The sequence below is a fragment of the Sardina pilchardus genome, chromosome 1 (assembly GCF_963854185.1).
Source record: "Sardina pilchardus chromosome 1, fSarPil1.1, whole genome shotgun sequence".
NCBI lineage: Eukaryota > Metazoa > Chordata > Actinopteri > Clupeiformes > Clupeidae > Sardina > Sardina pilchardus.
The window spans coordinates 4,261,347-4,267,136 of NC_084994.1; the positions used below are offsets into that span (position 1 = coordinate 4,261,347).

A 5,790-nucleotide genomic window follows, 5' to 3' on the forward strand; every position below is an offset into this window, starting at 1 on the left:
AGAGACAGCTTTACAGGACACTCAATAATTAACCTACATCATGTGTCTGTGCAGGGCCTTTATGAGCATGTTTATGAGCACGGGGTGCACACACAGTGTTTCAAAAGAAGTCACATGTTTTCTACACCCTCCACACACAGCACACAAGAAACACTAGCCTGGTCTCATCTTCACGTTGATCAAGTCAACATGCTATTTTTTTTCTGTGTCACTTTTTGTCTAGGTTGTAAGACTGGGTAAATTAACCTAATCAAAGAGGCTGGCAGTAGGCTACATGTCTTAGTCTACCTCTAGCCTCTCTTTTCACTTCATAACGTTTATGCTAAATGACCTGTTTGTTCTCCTTTTCTCTAAATGAGAATCGGTAAGAGAATCGTTAAAGAACTACATCGAAAATGGAATCGGAATCCCAAAAATCTTATCAATTCCCATCCCTAATCCCACCCATAGTGTCTATTTGCAAATGTAAATACTGTATCTATTATTATACTTACTGCCCTTCATTCTATTCATACTGTTTTGTATTTTTATTCTTTTTATGTTATTGTTTAGTGTTGTTTATTGAGAGCAAAAATTAAAGTCCTTGTTTGTTTACGCAAACCTGGGTCCATATTCACAAAAAATTTTAAGGCTAAACCCATATGAAAAAGAAATAGAAAAAAACTTATACACTCTCAAAAATAGGGGTACTGTTGGGGTACATTTTCGTTCTTTCAAGTACAATTTTGACCCTGTACCTTGTATTGGTACTAATAGGTACCATTTCGGGTACATAAATAATGTACCTTTTCACCAAGGGACCATATTGTACCTACGGGTACAAAAAGCCCATGGACTGTCACTCAGAAGTTGATAGGGGAGGAGATTCGGGAGCAACCGTTATTTTTTCGTCTCACTCAAAGTAATGGAGGAGCAGTTTTCAGCAGAGGAGCTTGGTGTGGGGAAACGTGCTGTGGTGCTGGCATAATCTTTATGGAACAGGAGGCAACGCTATTCAGAGGTAAGATGTAGTTGCAATTTATCGAAATTCAGTTTGTAAATGTTGAATACTGTTAACGGAATCGAATTGTTCGCTTAAAGGCTAACATATTAGCATTCGCTAGCTACGTAGCCCATGTCATGTTAGCTATATTCAGATATTTTGAAACGGTGTTCAAATGCCTTCAGTAATGCATGAGGTAAGGTATAGTTGCAATTTGTCGAAATTCGGGTTTGTAAATATTGAATACTGTTAACTGAGTCAAATTGTTGGCATAATAGGCTGACATTAGCATTCGCTAGCAACGTAGCCTATGTTAGCTATGAATATTTTTAAACGGTGTTCAAACGCCTTCGGTAATGCATGACTATCATGATAGATGTTAAGGAAAGGTATTTTGTGTGTGTTTTATCACTGTTTCCCATTTTAATGTGAAGTTAGTGAATACTGTTGAGTCAAATTGGCTTAAAGGCTAACATTAGCACTCGCTAGTAACCTAACCTTATGAACCAACCTTATGGTTCTGCTAGCTGTTAACGTTAATCCCTCTCACACAGATAACCACCAAGGCAGAATGTTGGCGTGTGGAAGTACCTCTACTCAGAGTGATAGAGAAAACTATGGCTCTGCTTTTACTGAAGGAATGGCTACGTAAGTAACACAACTTGGTCGTTTTTCTTAGTGTATTGATAGTATTTTTCTTATTGATGTTAAATACACATAGAAATGAAAATAATACAGACAATTTTTAGATTGTTTAGTTTGTCCAGGAGAAATTATTGCTTAGGGTCATCTTGTGCTGTTTCATTGTGTCATTTTTTTTAATTTATATTAATGTATTGCATATGCCATTTCTCTCTCAAACGCATAGCGGAGCGGGCAGCTTTATGAATATAAGGTGAAAAGGATGTATGGAGAAGTTTTGGGAGAGTCAGACAGTCCACGGAACTTGCAATGACTTAGCAATGATCTATGCCAGGTGAGTGGATTGACATACTGTAGTTGCATACATGTGTATTTTACACAATCTGTCTGAGGCTATTTATTTGTGTGGTTGAAAATATCTAATTCTGAGGTTTGTGTTTACATTTTGCTTTCAACAGACGTACAACCCCTGCTGTCATTGGTGATACCACTGCTTGAAAATATGTCAACGTCCTGTAGATCAAGTAAGGTTCCAGTCGAAGTCCTCCTGAAGAATTTGTTGGATTTCTGCCAGTTTTTGATATTGAACTTTAGTGCCTTTTGAGACTCTTGGCTTTTTAATGGCACGCCTCATTCTACCCAAATGGAAGGATTGGAGTGTGTTTATATTGTATATGTTTATAGGCTTGCTAATATTTGCTTAGGCTTTCACATTGTTTTCTGAGATACTACTCAATGATGTCATTGTGACTCATTGTATCACACTTCAAGACGCGTATCTTTTACTCAATTAGTGTATGCACTGTGAATCCAAACATGAGAATTCTAAGATTATAGCAACTGCAAAGTTACTGCAAGGACAATGTTAGTTTTGTAAAAACCTTAAAGGGATATTCCGCCATTTTTGGAAATACGCTCATTTTCCACCTCCCCTCGAGCAAAACAATCGATAGTTACCTTGTTCCCGTTCATCCAGCCATTCTGTGAGTCTGGCGATACAACTTTTAGCTTCAGCCTAGCATAGATCATTGAATCGGATTAGACCATTAGCTTCTTGCCTACTAGCTTCATGTTTAAAAGTGACTAAGATTTCTGGTAATTTTCCCATTTAAAACGTGTCTCCTCTCAAGTTAAAAAGTGCAAAAAGACCAACTGAAAATTAAACCTGGCGTTTTTCTAGGCTGATTTGACATGGAACTACACTCTCATCTGGCGTAATAATCAAGGCAACTTGCAAACGTACCATAGGCGCAGTGATATCGTACGCAGCATCTGAAAATAGTCCCCATAGACAACAAGCAGTAGTAGTGCCAGTAGTTTGCAAGTTGCCTTGATTATTACGCCAGATGAGAGTGTAGTTCCATGTCAAATCAGCCTAGAAAAACGCCAGGTTTCATTTTCAGTTGGTCTTATTGCACTTTCTAACTTGAGAGGAGACACGTTTTAAATGGGGAAATTACCAGAAATCTTAGTCACTTTTAAACATGAAGCTAGCAGGCGAGAAGCTAATGGTCTAATCCGATTCAATGATCTATGCTAGGCTGAAGCCAAAAGTTGTATCGCAAGACTCTCAGAATGGCTGGATGAACGGGAACAAGGTAAATATCGATTGTTTTGCTCGAGGGGAGGTGGAAAATGAGCGTATTTCCAAAAATGGCGGAATATCCCTTTAAGTGACAAGCACAAGATGCGATAGTGCTGGGAGCTTTTCTCTTGTAACATTTTAATGCATTTGTAATGGTGACGGTAAGCAGATACTACATTTTCATCTCATATGTTAGTATTAACATGAACTTAAAAGCATGCAAGGTTTTTTTGTGTGAAGTGGTTAACTCAAATATTGGTATAATATAGATCAAGGTTATTAATGTTGATCACCTATGGTGCAAGTTAATCTTTTTTTTCCCTCTGCATATAAACACAATGTGGAAGCAAAATATTGGAGATCAAACTGTTTTATATTTACACTTACATAAAGAGTTACAACATGTTTTACGTTAATATGCATATTGATTAATGTAAGATACTTTGATGTTTTGATATGAATGTGTTAACTTTTATGTACCTGTATTCATGTGGAGTATTGTGTGTAATATCACAAAGTGATTTTTCTCTCAGAATAAACATTTTAATTTACTTACTGGTTGTGTGAATACATTTCAATTATACCACCTCAAATTTTCACTGGGGTTGTACCCTTAAAGTACAGATTAGTACCTTTTAAGGCTGCTATGCTGTAATGATATACACAGGTACATTTCGGTCATTGCAGGTACACAAGTGTACCTTGATGGGTACAAATGGCTAGGGTACCAAACGGTACCTGCATTAGGGGTACATTATTGTACTTCAAAAGGGTACTGCCCCAGCGACAAGCATTTGTACCGTTTTAGGTACACACTGGTACTTCCATTTCTGAGAGTGTACTGCCAGCAATATGTTTTATATACAAAACTTGTATGATTTACTCTTGAAAGTGGCCCATTTCTCGTTTTCCTCATACAACGTCATATACCAGGGGCGGAGTGGGACACTAAAATCCACCGGGAATATTCTGACCACACCGGCCCCCTACCCGCCGCCAGCCCACTGCCGGCCCAACATACCCATGCCTTGAGCACGACCACCTTCCGTATATTATAAACACAAACAAAATGTTGGCTAAATGTAATATAGTCAATCTATGAAGGTCCAGGTCCAGACAGTTTTACGGGCATTTGCATGCAAAACATGCAATACACCATTTTTACACTAAATTTCTTGGTTGGGAACTGTATGTCCACATATACTGTAATGTTCACATTCAAAAGCATTTTACATCTCTACCTTGCCCTCTCCTTGGGCCTGCTCCTCTCACTGCTCCTGCACCTCTCACTGCTTCACTGCTCCTGCACCTCCTACTGCACCTTTCACTGCTCTTCTCCCTGGGCCCATTGTTCTTACTCTTCCTCATCCAGACATTACAGTATTTGTCTTTTTATGTTTCTGTTTCCAAAAACATCACCTCCTCCTTTTACTGTGTAAGTGCAATGTCAGCTGTGGTTGGCCCAATTTACCCAACATAAATCATCTGTGTGCCAGTTATTCAATTATTTGTTTATTATCAGCTGATCTATAATGTTTTTGAACTGATACCATTGCAGAAACAGAGGTTACTAAGGTTGGAATTGTTTTAACTATTGTGGGATGTCATGTGTTAACATCTGTAAAATAATAGAAAAATGATCCATCATTTTGTTGAGAGGTATAACTTGTTTGTTAAGAAAATGTCAGCATTGTGGAAATGTGTTCACTGCCTGAATATTGTGCGAAAACGACATGAAATGTGTGAATGGTATGGCCACAAAAGGCCGATGTGCTTATTGTGTTTAGAATTTTGAAAACGTGACTGTTTGGACAAACGCTATGTTAGTCACTGAAAAAAAACTAAGCCATTGATTCGTTTGAAATGTAGGCTACATGAGTTAACTAGCTTGTGATATTTTCCGTCTAGCAAGTAGCCTAACGTAGATGAGCTTTGCGTCAATGTTTTTCATTCTGTCAAATTTACCTGCACTCGTAATGGCCGTGGACTATACGGATAGCCTAAATCTGTTTTGAGCATTTAGATGCATGCTCCTCCAGCAGTCGCTTCTTCTTAATTCTGCCTTTTTCAGCCCCCTCTTTCTCTTTCCTCTTCTTGCCTTCCATATTAATCAAGCAAACACCTGCTAATCCGTTCACTATCAAAACGCTACTTTCACGAATAGGCCTACAGGCTAAGGGCAGAGCGGTAGATAAAACAGAGTGGCGACACTCCCATAGACCTCCATAGGAAAAAATGGCAGCGCTTTTTCCAGGCTATTTCCTCGTTATGGGGCTTTTGGAACTGTTTACAGCCAATCTCTTGGTCAGTAGTCAATGAGTTAATTGATTACACCTTCCAGCATCAGAAGTACATCCCACCCTCCTGCGATTCAGCCATTCAGCACAGTTTTTTTTGGAACTGTTGATCGTGGCGGCAACATCAAAGAGTGTCGCAACTCTCTCTATCTATGGCTCTGGCTAAGGGGCCATGCCATTAGAGGAGGGGCCGCTCATCTATCCCCCTACATTTCTGTAATAGACTTGACCTAGCAAACGTATTTGCCATTCCCAGGAGGCTTTGCTGTTCTATTTTGAATTTA

At 38.9% G+C, this 5,790-nt stretch overlaps 1 long non-coding RNA gene across 1 annotated transcript; it reads left to right on the forward strand.

Moving 5' to 3' along the window:
- The first annotated feature begins 810 nt into the window (after positions 1–810).
- On the forward strand, positions 811–2,494 carry LOC134081785 (uncharacterized). Its single transcript, XR_009939533.1, has 4 exons — positions 811–1,000; positions 1,537–1,630; positions 1,851–1,958; positions 2,083–2,494. It is a non-coding gene; the product is annotated as an uncharacterized LOC134081785 (long non-coding RNA).
- Positions 2,495–5,790: the final 3,296 nt, after the last annotated feature.